Below are 14,952 nucleotides of genomic sequence, written 5' to 3' on the forward strand. Positions count from 1 at the left end.
TCCCTGATTCGAATAGCTCCCTTCTGGGCTCCTCTGACAGCCCTGGTATCTGGCTGCTCAAAATCAGTAACCGAGTGGTCTGCCTCAGCACTCCACTCCTGAGCAAACCTTTCACCCTTAGCTTCACAGAGATTATGCAACGTACAGCAGGTGGCTAAGACCATAGGAATATTATCCTCAGTGAGGTCCAACCTGCCATAAGGGCATCACCAGCGCACCTTTAATCTGCCAAAGGCACATTCAATTGTCATCTGGCTCCTACTGAGCCTGTTGTTGAACTGCTCCTTAGTGCTGTCCAGGTGTCTCGTGTAAGGTTTCATGAGCCAGGGCTGTAAGGGATACACACGGTCCCCCAGGATCATTATGGGCATTTCAACACCCCACACTGTAATCTTCTGGTTAGGAAAGAAAGTTCCCACTTGCAGCTTTCTATACAGGCCAGTGTTCCTGAAGATGTGTGCATCATGCACCTTCCCAGACCACCTGCTTTGATGTCAGTGAAATGCCCATGGTGATCCACAAGTGCCTGCACCATGGAGAAGTACCCCTTCTTATTGATGTACTCTGTCGCAAGGTGGTCTGGTGCCAAAATTGGAATATGTGTGTCATCTATCACCTCATCACAGTTAGGGAAACCCATTTCTGCAAAGCCATCCACTATTTCACACACATTTCCCAGAGTCCTTTGTAGCAGGATGCGATTTATTGCCCTGCACACTTGCATTAACGCAGCCACAACAGTCGACTTCCCCACTCCAGATTGATTCGCGACCGACTGGTAGTAGTCTGGAGTTGCCAGCTTCCACACAGCAATTGCCACACGCTTCTCTGCTGAGAGGGCAGCCCTCATTCTGGTGTCCTTGTGCCGCGGGTCTGAGGCAAGCTCCGCACACAGTTACAGGAAGGTGGCTTTCCGCAAGTTCGCAAGTTCTGTAGTCACTGCTCATCAGTCCACACCTGCGTGACGGTAAGATCCCACCTTTCAGCGCTTGTTTCCTGAACCCCAAAGCGACAGTCTACCCTGTGCACCTGCTCTGTGAATGCCCAAAGCAATCTCAAGTTGCTCCTATCCATGTCATGCAGAACGTCAGGTGCCTGCAAGTCTTCTTCAGTTAGGAACTTCACGATAAACTTCACTGCCATCCGTGATGTCTTCATGACAGTTAACAGAGCATAGGAGAGCTGTGCAGGATCAATCCCTTCTCACAGATATGCCGGGGTGCACAGCAAAGAAGGGCCATTGAAAAAATGCCGTGAAAGAAAGCCAGAAGCCCATGGAGTGCTGGGACAGAAAGCAATGCATCACGGGACATTTAGCACTGTACCAAGATGTGCTGTGTTCTGCTCCGTCGTCCCATAACTCCTAGTGACAGAAGAACTGTGGGATAGGTACCCACAGTGCATTGCTCACACTGTTGTTAGTGGTGTCCCCACTGTGAATGCGATCTGCTGACAGAGGGAGCAAGTGTGAACACAAAATCGTGATTTTTAACATGTTGACTTTTGGGTGTCAACGTCATTTTTGTCTACACAGATGTGTAGTGTGGACATGGCCCTAGTTAGCTTGCTGCAAATAGCAATAGGGAAGTGTTACCATGGGTTGTCAAAGCCCACCTGGCCCCCTGGTTACATATGCGCATTGCTAACCTGCACTTAAGCCAATGCTGCTGCGTCCTCACTTCTATTTTTAGTGAGCTAGATATTAAAGCTAGCCTGGCTATGTCTACAGAAGCTGCAAATTACACCCCCACTGGCAGTGTAGATGTAGCCTCAGTTATTTGTTTGAGGTCTATCCAAGTACTGACCCAGCACAGCATGTGTATTCTAATAGTATCACAACACAAAGTGACATGGCTGCTGCCAAGGTATACACAAGATATACGCAAGCTCCAGTAGACACTGTCCTCAGTACTGGTTCCAAGGGATCCAGAGTATGTTGTCAATGAAATATGGATTCAAGGCTCCACTGTTCAGCTCAAAAGGAAATAGTGTGGGTTACTGTGTCCATCTGCAAATTCTTCATACACTTTCACTGACATTTTATGGCCCCCAGGATCCATTAATAATATACATATTAAGAAAAATAATGGTTCCATTAAATTTCCGTCACATTGAAGACGCTGCAAAACTCAAATGTCATTGGTGTAACTGAGTTCAGAATCTGACCCTGTATCCTTAACACAGTCTGATGTGTCTAAGGTATTACAGTGCATATGTGATATATGAGCTTTCACACAAGATTAAGGATGGAACATAATAAATCTCATATAAGCCATAGGTCTGAGATTTGTAATGTCTCACTGCAAACACAAAGAAAAATCCTTCTGCATAAGAGGGATATGCTTTTAAACTCCCTTTAAATTAATGCAAAACAAAGGAGTCTCCCTTCAGATTAAATTTGGCAGGTCTGTTTAACATTACTTAAACAATGTCCCCCTCAGCCTCCAATAATGTATTGCATTGAATTGTACAGGGAATTCAAAAAGTATCCAGTAGAGGGCAATATGCACATTACTTGTGCATCTGGTATTTTCAAATAGATTTACTAGGATGAAATCATACATGTAATCTATTCAGAATGAATGTTAAACATATTTGGATTATGTGAGTAGTTATTATGATTGATGTTAAATATAATTTTACTTTGTAATGATAGCATTAGCCTATGTCTATAAAAACAATTGTTTCATTGTACAATAACTAACCTTATAATTAAGATTGTTTAGTAATTTATCTGCTTGTTATTTAAATCATAAGCCAAGGAAGCTAATAACTTTTAAAAAGACTACATAAAACCATGGATTATAAATTTTTAGTTCAGATCTGTGAAGAGTTTATTTCTCAATGTAATTTATAAATATACATCAAAGGTCATACCCATTTTGAAACAAGTAAATTTAAATGTGGGAATACACATTTTTACACTGAAATAAACTTTTACTATTTACTAACCACTTTGTAACCACAATAAATTCTCTCTTTTTCTCCATATGTATCTATATCTATCTCATACAAAACAAAATCCCATTTTCCCCTACAGGTAACTTTTAAGACACATTTGGTTTATGGGAGTTCAGCCATTGTTGCAGCCCCCTTGGGCTTTCAAAAGATATCCTGACCTTCCCTCTGCTCCAACTCATCCCTTTCCATATAGTCCAACTCCCAAGAAAAGACATGAGCATAAAAAGGCTCCGATTCAGGAAGGTACATAAGCAAGTGGGATTTTTCATGTAGTTCTGGATGTGCTTAACTACCTTCCTGGATCTGAAAGTCAGGATCCCTGTCTTTATGTTTAAGATTTGGTACCATCTCCCCTTCTGCCTACATTTCAGCACAAATATCTTCCTCCTACTTTCCATACCCCTTCAGCCCTTGAGCTCTTTTCTCAACCAGAACCTCCTGCCTTTCTGCTTTCTCTTCCCACTCTTATTTCCATGGCTTCCCTCATGCATTTCCTTGTGCCTGAAATGCCCTCCATAGCCAACTTCACAAGAAGAACCACCCCTCTCCTATTTCAATTCCTTCCTCAAAACACACATCTCTCTGCCATAAAGATTGACATGAAGAGAGTATTAATCTTCTCCTCAGGGAAGCTTGTAAGAAAACAAATAACGTTGTCCTACTAGGTTCTTTTTACTGGGCCTGTCCTCACTAGGTGCTTTGAGAGTCTTCCTTGGTGGATTTTTATTTTTTTAAGGTTTTAAACTCTGGGAGACAGGATGAAACATCTCCTGTTTGTTCTGAATGGTGCTGAGCCCACCAGCAGGGCTGAACAAATCAAGAAGGCCCAAACTTGACAGGTACTGAGCAGCCACATCTCCCATGAAAGGCAACTCAGTTACCTCACAGGACCAGGACCAGGACCAGACTTCTGTGGTGACAGTGAAAGGCCTGTTACTTGGCTTCATTGTAAAAATGGTGCAGAAAACCAAGGTGAAAGCAAAATTGCAGCTCCAAAGCCTGGATTTAGATTGGGAGGCGACCTGCAAAGAGGGAAATATTGGTTTGTGTGTTTGGATCTGTTATTTATAGGGTTTTGTTAAAAAGAAAAGGGGTGTGTGTTTGTGTCGGAGTGGTCTGGGGAGAAAGGGTTGGGGATGGGAGATATGCTGTTGGTATTGTATGTTATAAATGCAGGCTTTTAACCGGCGAAGTCTCTATGAGATCTACGAAAGTGTGACATGACAAAAGACAAGAAAGAGTGAAAACTGAGCAAAACTGGCCTGTCTGCAGAAGGAAACTGGCCTGTCTGCAGAAGCAAAGGTGCCTGTTACTGACAATGGGTATAGGCCAGGAGTGGCCAACCTGAGCCTGAGAAGAAGCCAGAATTTACCAACGTACGTTGCCAAAGAGCCACAGTAATACATCAGCAGCCCCCGCATCAGCTCACCCACCCCGCTCCCAGTGCCTCCCACCCACCGGCAGCCCTGCGGATCAGCGCCTCCCACTCCCTCCTTACACCTCAGCACTTTCCTGGCATGCAGGAGGCTTGGGGCGGGAGGGAGAGGAGTGAGGGCACTGCAGGCTCAGGGGAGGGGGCAGGAAGGGGTGGAGTGGGGGCAGGACCTGTGGCAGAGCCAGGGGTTGAGCAGTGAGCACCCTCCGGCACATTGGAAAGTTGGCTCCAGCCCCGGAGTCGGTGCCTATACAAGGAGCTGCAAATTAACTTCTGAAGAGCCGCATGTGGCCCCTGGTATAGGGAATGGGTGCAGTGGAACCTGCCCCAAACATGCGCTAGCTGCAAGGGTAGTGCAGGGCAAACCAGGTTCAGCACCCTTTCAGAAGGGGGGATTAAAACCCAGGGAAAGGAGTGGGGTGGGCCAAGGAGAGGGGAAGAGTGTGAGACTAGGGACAGGGGAGAAGGAGGTGGGAGAGGTAGTGGCTAAGGATGGGGGGAGAAAGGGGAAGAAAAGTTGGGAGAAGAAGGAAATGGGCAGTGAAAGGCAGGGGCCGGGGAGAAGGCGAGGTGGGAAGAGGGGCAGGAACGGGGTGCGGGCGGGCAGGGAGTCCGCCAGGGCCCAGCCTGTTTGCCATTAGCCTGCAGCACGGTGGGGATTGGAGGAGAGAGCGCCTGGGATGCTTCCTGATGAATAGCAGAGGGTCCGGGCCGTGACCGCAGGCTCAGCATGTGCTGGAGTCTCGCTGCACTTTCCCAGCCCCCCTGCCAGGATGGGGGGAGAGAGGGGGAGAGAGGCAGCGAACGGAACAGGGCGATCCGCATCCAGCAGCGCAACCAGCAGCCCGGAGCCGCCGCTTCCTGGAAGGAGAGGCTCGGGGGGCGGACGGGACAGGCAGCCTCGATAAGGCGGCGGCTATCGGGGCGCCAGCTGCGGGGCTGGGCAGCAGACAGCGCGCGCCCGGCGGAAGGTTCGCAGCCCGCGTCCCTCCCGCGCTGAAGGCAGGTAGGAGACACCGCGCCGCGCGGGGGCAGAGCCTGCCGGCGGCTCCCCAGGTGCGCGGGGGGAGGGTGACCCGAGCTCGGGAGGCGCTGCCCGCCGGCGGTGCACCCGCCCCTGTGGAAAGGGGCTAGAGACACCCGGGGGGGGGGGTTTCCGGCAGGGGTCGGTGCACCTGCAGGGCGTGTGCATGCGGCTCCCAGGTGTGTAGCCACTCCGAGATGTGCCGGCCCCTCTGTGTGTGTGTGTGTGGGGGGGGGGTACAGTCACCAGCCACGCTCTTGCATCGAGCTGTAGGAGGGGCACAGGCGCCGAGGGCTGCAGATGCACCTACAGGGGGTGCACAGCCGCGAAGACGCGCAGCTGCCCTTGAGGAGGGTGTAACTGCACGCGCAGGCGAGACCCGAGGAGCCGGAGGAAGCGGGTGGCTGTCTGCGGCAGGTGGACAAGCAGGGCAGAGGCACAGGACCCGGCTTCTTCCGCCGTGTGCTCTGGGTGTGTTGTTGCCTGGGCTGGTTACATTGGAATGACTCTTTTTTGGCTGCATGGAGATTGTTTTATTCACTCATAAATATAGCCTCGGGTGTTGGGTCTCAGGCCGGTTACATTTTCCCGTTGACAATGTTTAGATTCTCTGTAAAAAATGTGTCGATTCAGTTGGGCCATATGGAAATTGAACTGGTCATCGACTAAGGCAGCGCAGGGTTACTGGGGGAAAAATAAAGTTTTGTATTTGTGTTGGAGAGCGTATGGGATGGTGGTCGGAGCACAGGGCTGGCATTCAGCACTCCTGGGGTCCATTCTTGGCCACGGAACCAAGTCTTAAAATCCCTCTGTGTCTCCGTTTCCCCAGGCTGTAAAATGGGGATAATTATCAAACCTATTAATGAGACTTAATTATTTTTTGTAATGCATTAATGAAAGGCTTTATGGGAATGAAAGGAGGATTATATAGAAGGATAACAAACTATGTAAAATTCCCCTTGAGGGATATTTGGTATTGAACATGGTGACACATGTCCTAAAAACAGCTATTTGACAGTGGAGGCTAATGGAACCTGAATCTGAGAACACCTCACACACGAATCTAGTCTTGGTGTTGCTATTGATCCTCCTCATGCTCTTCATGTCACTGCCTCTGCTCTTCATGTCACTTTGCTGAGTGAGTGACACATGTGCTGCATGCAGAGTAGAGAAGAGGCTGCACAATACACACCAGGACAAGATAGACCTGATGTTAATGAATGGCAGCTCAAATCCCACTTGTTTGCCTAAGGGATGGGGAAGTGAGTCACTAAAAATACACACACCCTGCATATGATATGACATTGCACAACTGGCCTGGTATTCAGTGGGGTCTTCTGAAGGATGAAGTATCCAGCCAGCATACTGGATCGGGAGGATTGGTGGACTGTCCTGGGATGGGTTTCAGAGTAGCAGCCGTGTTAGTCTGTATCTGCAAAAAGAAAAGGAGGACTTGTGGCACCTTAGAGACTAACAAATTTATTTGAGCATAAGCTTTCGTGAGCTACAGCTCACTTCATCGGATGCATCAAAGCTTATGCTCAAATAAATTTGTTAGTCTCTAAGGTGCCACAAGTCCTCCTTTTCTTTTTGTCCTGGGATGGCAGCTCCAGTATCCCTATCTTGTGCTCTGCCTTGGAATCGGTTTGTAGCAGAAGCAAAATACTAATATTTCTATGTGGATGACATAGAGTCAAGACCTGGGAATCATAGGCCAAACAGTGGGATGTGTCCAGGGCTTCTCTATGAGGGAATGCAGGAAGAAGAGGATTCCTTTCTGTCAGACAAGAGCCCTCTCTGTTCCCTAAAACTTCCCTCCACAGGGGCAATGGTTAGTGGATCCATGTAGCTGCTGTTCTACCAACCCCACCCCATTTCCCCCCCTTGAAATCTGTCCCTTTGCAAATGCAAGATCTAGTTTCCCAAAAGAGAACCTGGTAGGTGTTTTCTTCTTTTTTGATTGTAAAGCACCTACAAGATCCAGTTTACTTGGAGGGAAGGATGATGGATTACAGGAAATGTGTCCTGTAGAGATGCTTGAAGGGTGAGAGGGTGAAAGTATGGAGGAAAAGGGCAGGATGGGGGTTCCCGTCATATACAGTTGTGTGAAATAAGGCAAGGAGTTAAGTGTGGGAGAAGGACCCAAAAAGAGTTGTTCATTATGAAGTTTGGGTGGAGCAAAGGAGAGGGGAATTGGAAGGAAAGAAGATATTTTATATATATAAAAATGTCAATAAATACATATGTAATATTAGCTTTACTAAACATTTTAAACTAATGTTAAAATTATCTAATACACAGGTTAAAAAAAGAGTTTCTATACATGTGGGTATAATGCTTAAATTATCCCAAAGTCCAAAGTTTGGTTTAAAAAGTCATAAGGCCAAGAGGAAGTGAATAGTCAGAACGTAATTATCCAAACTGTAGTTTGCTCAGTACAAGATTTTGAATGATGACTGTCTGATGACAAACCAAAGTTACACACAGAGTAACTCTTGCAAAAAGCATCAGCAGACCTTTACTCATTACACATCCCTTTACTCATTACACGATCCTGAGTTTCATTTTGATCTGAAGACGGCACTTCCAACAGCACAACAGGGACATACAGAGCCATTTCTGAAATACCAATTTTATCCTCTTTTTCTAACTTTTCCATTTATGTTGCCAGTTTGTTCTCTCCAAGCACCAATATTTAAACCAATATGTCTTCAAAGACAGAAGGCCTATAGCCATGATTTCTGTGGAGTATGGCTGCAAGGGAAAAATTGATATTCAGCCAGTCATTGAATTTGATCATTAGTGATGGAGGGAACTCTGTGATGATTTTGTTCTCTTCATCACCGATCCTGGAAATGCTATAATCATAGTGTACAGATCCAGTTTATCTTTTAATTGAGAAAGAAGTAGGTTCAGCTGTTTCAAGTTAGGTGATAAAATCTGTTTCACAGGGAACTTAAAGTGCTATAATGGTAGTTGTTTTCACCGTGTTTTACTACTGCTACTCCACGCTGAGCCAATGAGTTAAGTGAAAGAGAAACGGATTCTGTTGTGGCTCTTGCATTATGAATTAAGTTCCAACTCCATTAGTTTTTGCCTTGAGGTGTCCATCTCAACTGCAGCCTAACTACATCACTAAAGGGCCTCATTGGGTCATAGTCACTGGTGATAATGTATTAGCCTGAAAGAACCTAGCTTGCCTTTCAAAACCCAAGCTGAATTTGAAGGGCTGGCTGGTAGTTATAAAACACCCCCACCCCTCCATCTCTTTACTTGTTAACTGAGCAAATTTGATCTCAAGGCACTGGGAGACAATAGTTTGACCTAGAGTCATTGGGATGCTATTGTTAGCGACATTTCAGAGCAGAACTATATGGTAAGTATACTTATTGTGAGGTTGCTTAATTATAACAACCAACAGGGAAAGAAGATGGGAAAAGATCAGAATAAATCTCTACCAAGGAAATGTAGCCTTACGGTTAAAGTACATGATTGGGAATCAGGGTTACTGGGTTCTACCCCTAGTTCTGTCCTGCTCTTTCTGTGTAACTTTGAATAAGTTGCTCAGGGTACAACTTCTTAAGTGTTCACCAATTTTGAGTGTCTCAGTTTCTGGTACCTTAGAGACTAACCAATTTATTTGAGCATAAGCTTTCGTGAGCTACAGCTCACTTCATCGGATGAAGTGAGCTGTAGCTGATGAAAGCTTATGCTCAAATAAATTGGTTAGTCTCTAAGGTGCCACAAGTCCTCCTTTTCTTTTTGCAAATACAGACTAACACGGCTGCTACTCTGAAACCTGTCAGTTTCTGGTGGCTCAATATGAGATACACAAGCCATGAGTTTTAGTGGTGCTCAATACCTACAACTCCAGCTAAAATCAGCGGGATCTGTGGATCCTCGGCACCTCAGTAAATCATGCCCTACAGGTGTCAAGATAAGCAACCAAAAATAGAGGCACCCAAAATTAATGGCCACTTTTGAAAATTTTGGCCTAAGCAGTGTGCCTCAGGTTTCTCATCTGTGAAATGGCGATAATACTGCAGTGCAGTAAGGGTTAGTCCATGTTTATATAGCTCTTGGAAGAAGATAAGTACTAAGTATTGTTAATTTCTCCATTATCCAGGAGGACTTTACTCCTGAGAGCATTCTGCACCAAAAAAATTAAAATTCTGCACCAAAAAATTAAAAATTATGTGCACAATATTTTAAAATTCTTCAAAATTCTGCAAATTTTATTTCTCAATTAAATGTGGAGGCTCCAGCATGGCACTGGGGAGCACAGGCCACTGGCTGCATGGTGGTGGAAGAGTACTGTGCAGCTCACCCCCAGGACACAGACTCAGCGGTGAGATGGCACCCAACCCAGAAACAGTGCAAGGACCGTGCCCGCCCCAGAAACATCCCAGGCCCTGCCCCTCCATGCCAGGTGCACAGGTGTGGGCAGGCAGGCTCAGTAAAGCAGGATCCAAGTGTGGAGGGACTTAGTGTGAAGGGTTCCAGCTGTGGGTTGAGAGGGGTCTGTGTGGGGCAATCTGGGTGCAGACGGCTCAGTGGGGAAATCCAGGATGGGAGGGATCTGGATGCACAGGGGCTTGTTGGGGGGTTCTGGATGCAATGGGACTCTGCGGGGGGTGGGTCCAGGTGAAGGTGGTTGGGACTCAGCGGAGGGGGGGTCCGGGGTGGGGGCTCAGTTGGGGGTCCAGATGCTGGGAGAGTGGGACTCAGTGGGGTGGGAATCCAGGTGCAACTGGATGGGACTTGGTGGGCTGGGGATCCAGGTGTGGCTGGCTTATTGGGATGGTCCAGGTGCAGGGGGAGTGGGGCTCATCGGGGAGGTTCTGAGGGCGGAGGAGGTGAGGCTTATTGTGAGGATCTGGGTATGAGGGGGTCTGGACGCATGGGGGTTGGGAGGATGGGGGTGCAGCTCCCTGCACAGGGATCCCTCTCCCCGCAGCTGAGGAGCAATGGGTGCAAGAAATGGGGTGGGGGAAATTGCAGAGCTTCCTGCAGTTGCGGGAGAAATCTGGGGTTGGGTCTGACCTGGCCTTAGATCCCCTGCCCAGCACTGACTAGTAGCTGAGCCCGACACAGGGTAGGAGCCACCAGCCATGTCTTCTTCAGTCCTGCCCCCAGCCCCACAGTGATTTACTTCTCCGCCACCTGCCCTGGTCACCCAAAACATACTGCTGGGGAGGGTTGCATGACCACTCTTGTGGCTTCCCTTTGCTTCCCTGTCATAAAGTCATTTTTCTGTGGGGAAGCAAAGAAATCTGCAGGGGACATAAATTCTGCACATGCGCAGTGGCGCAGAATTCCCCCAGGAGTAGGACTTCTATCTGTGATCAGGAAGAGATCTTTGTTTCTCTCAGCTGTGAAATAACATGAGAGTTTCTCACACACTGAGCAGAAATGGTGATAACTAAATGTTCTTAATTTTGTTTAAAAATACAGTCCCAAAGGATTTTTTTTCCCCCAAACAATCCCAGGAACACTTTCAGCCTTGTTGTTTATAGTGAAGCATGAGAATCAATAGCAAATATTCTATGTCATTGTGGAGGCAGAAGAGGGTATGTGATCACATGTGTCTGCAGAGCTATCTGTGCTTCACATTCTTGCAGACAACAAACAACAACACAGCTCACTCTTCCAAAATAGTTAACATTCTGGCCCAGAGTTACAGTACCAGATGTGTTGCCACAGAAACAATTTAAAGGGAGAAGGACCTTCAAGTGAATAGTCTTTATAGTGGTAAATATAAAAGTTATGTACATATTTCAGAGACTGTAGGGGTTTTTTTTGTATGCGTGTATATGTGAGACAGAAAGAGTAGGGGGGAATTGTACTTTTCCTTTCCTACATCTGTTAGCATTTTAAGATTCTCCATACAGGACTGGAAATTGAAGAATACTCTATTAGGGACATGATTTATGCACCTTAGAGACATTTTTATTAAATCCTGACTGGATTTTATAAACTTTTTTTCCTTGAAAAGCTGTGCATTTTGCTAGCTGATTTATTCAGCCCCATTTGCAACGTGCTTTGGAAGCAATTTCAAATAACAGTTGTTTCTTTGAAAGCAAGGAAGCGTATCTGACTACATAGAACTAGACCAGATTTTGATGCTGACAATTACTAGCACATTCTAACCTACAACAGTTGACATGTTGATGAAAAGAGGGAATCTAGTTGGGAAATAACTTTGTTTTATCTCACATGGGAAGGCTTGGAATATACGTCACTGAGGTCCCTATAACAGTTGCAGCATGGGAAGGATCAGGAGTATGAAAATGGTGTTGGAGGTGGCACGTGCAGAGAGGAAAGGCAGATGTGTGCGAGCATCTCTATGGCACTGGATAGTTGCCACAGGCAACATGCCCTCCTCTCTATTGCCACAAACTCATATTGCAAAATGTGACATAGGTTGCTTAATTCCCTCTGCATGGCTTTTACATGCCACAAAGGGGGCATACGCTTCCAGGAGCGGCACACACTGCCTGGGGTAGCATAGCAAGGAAAATAGCCAGGAAGGCCAAATTTACATTAGGAAAGGTTTGCTGATATAGCTGTGTCAGCAAGCCATGTTAATGTAGACACAGCTTATATTGGCAAAAAAAAGTGCTTTTGCAGGTATAGTTTATATACTGTATAGCTTATACTGGTTTCCTGAATGAAATAAACTATATCAGCAAAAGCACTTATATGTCAGTCTGCAGTAGGGCTTTTGCTGATATAGAAATGTCATAAAAAAAATCACATCCCTAACTGATGTTACTATACTGGCAAAAGTTTCTAGACCTGTAGGCCTGGCCAAAGAGTCTGGAAATAATGTAAACAGGCCAAGCTCCACAAAAAATGGCTCTTTTGTTTTCACATTTATTTGTCATTCTTGCCATTGAAAGGCCTTGCTCCTTGCCAGCTTTGCAACCCTACTATCTCCGCACTGAAGAAAGCAACATCAGTGATTTCCCCACTGAAATCATGGGTGAAATCCTTGCCCCATTGATGTTAATGGCAAAACTCCCATTGACTTCAGTAGGGCAAGAATTTCACACTCTGTACTTTTGGTGATAGGACCTCTCCTTCTGTGTGTCTGGAAGATGTTAGCCTAAAAGCCTTAAACTGAGAATGGTTTATCTCATTTAACTCCCCTCTCCTTAAATTTAAAACCTGACTTTACTTTACTATCATAAACATGTCCCTCAGACATCTCTATACCTCTTAAATATCAGACATTTTAGACCCTAAGTTACCTGGATTGGACGCCATTTTGGTGTTCCCTCACTTTCATTGTTGAAAATTATTTATATCAGAAATAAGGAATCAGGAAACTGAAATTATACTCAGAGTTATTTATGCTTCTGGACAGAATCCTGCATCATTTTAAGCTTCCTGCATGAATAACTTTTTTGGGATCTGTCATTTTTGGGACTGTCACATTCAGTATCACACATTTAGGCCTAGCCAAATTGAAAGGCCTGTACATCACAATGTGAGATCAGCTATAAAGATAAGAAACTGGTCACTACCCTTCATTCCTTATTCAGATAAAAATTTCATTGACTTCTGGGGGAGTTTTAGGTATGCAAAGAATTCAGATTTGGGCCCACAGTTGGTGTCTGCAAGGTTAGAAATAAGTTTGGGGTACAAAATTTGGGTCTAAATCCAGCTCTACACTTCTCCATAAATACAGAGATGTTGGGATTTAGGATTTTGATTCAGCAGCTGCTTGGGACAGAGCCAGTCATGACGTTAGCAAACAGATCCAAACTTCTCACTAGTTTGTTCATATCTCTTTTGTTTGGGCCCTTCAGTAGATGGGATATGTCTTTGTGTATGTGTAGCGCATCCCCACTCAGACGCTATAATTAAATCTTTCTATTGAAAATTTCTATTTCAGGTGCTCATAATTTTCTCAAAAATTGTCCTTTGGGTCTAAAATTTCCTGTGGTTGTTTTCAACCCAAAATATAATATGTTTGGAAAATTTGAACTATGTCCACTCAATTACCTTTTGAGTTATTCAAATGCATTTTTTTAAAAATGCATGTTTTCAATTTACATGTTTTCTATATTTTTCTTTGAATTCACATAACTTTTTGTTTTTATTATTTAAATTGTAACACACTTGAAATATGCTGCACCCCCTCCCTCCCCCCATATGAGTACCCATCCATTCCCCAACACCAGGACTGGACAGATAAACCAAAGAAGGGAGCAACTGAAAGAGCTCAGTGTGCTAAAGGATTTTCATTTAGTGCTCTGGTGATAACATGAATAGGTTTACATTTCCATCAGTGCAGGCGAAATACAATTTAAATAACCTTTAGCTATTTGTGCTCAAGATTTCTGCAATATTTACATTCTATAATTGAAATAGCACAAAAAAGTTCAAAGGGTCACTCCAAATTATAAGAAAGGATTTGTTTTATGAAATCTGTAGAGTTAAAATGAGAGGCCAGCATTTCTGAAAGATTTAGCAAATGGTGTGGAAAATGCACATAATGCTGGATGAGCAATTACCACTGTTGTGTGAACAAATTGGGTAATTGTGTGTGCAAATGTGGTTAAGATGTAGTCTACATACAAAAAGAAAAGGAGTCCTTGTGGCACCTTAGAGACTAACCAATTTATTTGAGCATGAGCTTTCGTGAGCTACAGCTCACTTCATCAGATGCATACCGTGGAAACTGCAGCAGACTTTATATATACACAGAGAATTTATATATAAAGTCTGCTGCAGTTTCCACGGTATGCATCTGATGAAGTGAGCTGTAGCTCACGAAAGCTCATGCTCAAATAAATTGGTTAGTCTCTAAGGTGCCACAAGGACTCCTTTTCTTTTTGCGAATACAGACTAACACGGCTGTTACTCTGAAATCTACATACAAAGTTTCACTGCTTTAAGTAAAGGTGTAAAGTTAAACTGATAATGCAACTTTGTGTCTGGACACTGTTACATTAGTTTAAATTTCGTTGGTTTAGCTTGTACCTTTTCTTTATTACAAGTGAAAGGTAAACCAATATATACCCAGTTTAAACTGATGTAAGAGCGTCCACACATACAGTTGCACCAGATTAACTGCATTGCTTTAATATCAGACCTGAGGCCTGATCTACACCTATAAATGAGATTGACTTACACCTCTCAGGGCTGTCAAAATTTTTTCACCTTGTATGATGCAGTGAGATTGACCTGACCCCCACTATAGACCCAGCTAGGTCAACGGAAGAATTCTTCTGTTGACCTAGCTACTACCTCTCTTGGAAAGGTGGATGTACTACAGCAATGGAAGAACTCCTCCCATCGCTGTTGTAAGTGTCTACACTACAGTGCTACAGCAGCACAGCTGCAGCACTTCTATAAAGAAAAGGAGGACTTGTGGCACCTTAGAGACTAACAAATTTATTTGAGCATAAGCTTTCGTGAGCTACAGCTCACTTCATCGGACGCATTCAGTGTGCTTCTATAGTGTTTCTAGTGTAGACGTGCCCTAAGCTATATGGGTATAGGTACTTTTATACCAGTATAA

The 14,952-nt window shown here is 44.9% G+C and overlaps 1 protein-coding gene across 4 annotated transcripts in view; it reads left to right on the forward strand.

Annotated features, from left to right (window-relative positions):
- The first annotated feature begins 4,996 nt into the window (after positions 1–4,996).
- Positions 4,997–14,952, forward strand: part of RIPOR3 (RIPOR family member 3) — a 69,504-nt gene continuing 59,548 nt past the window's right edge. For 2 of the 4 annotated variants that reach the window (XM_077832413.1, XM_077832416.1), the window contains exon 1: positions 4,997–5,402. The gene's annotated coding sequence lies outside the window, so the exon portion shown is untranslated. Of the gene's footprint in view, positions 5,403–5,877; positions 5,892–14,952 lie in introns of those variants that run through there. The other 2 variants (XM_077832414.1, XM_077832415.1) reach the window with 2 other exon arrangements.

This window comes from Eretmochelys imbricata, chromosome 13 (genome assembly GCF_965152235.1).
Source record: "Eretmochelys imbricata isolate rEreImb1 chromosome 13, rEreImb1.hap1, whole genome shotgun sequence".
Lineage (NCBI taxonomy): Eukaryota > Metazoa > Chordata > Testudines > Cheloniidae > Eretmochelys > Eretmochelys imbricata.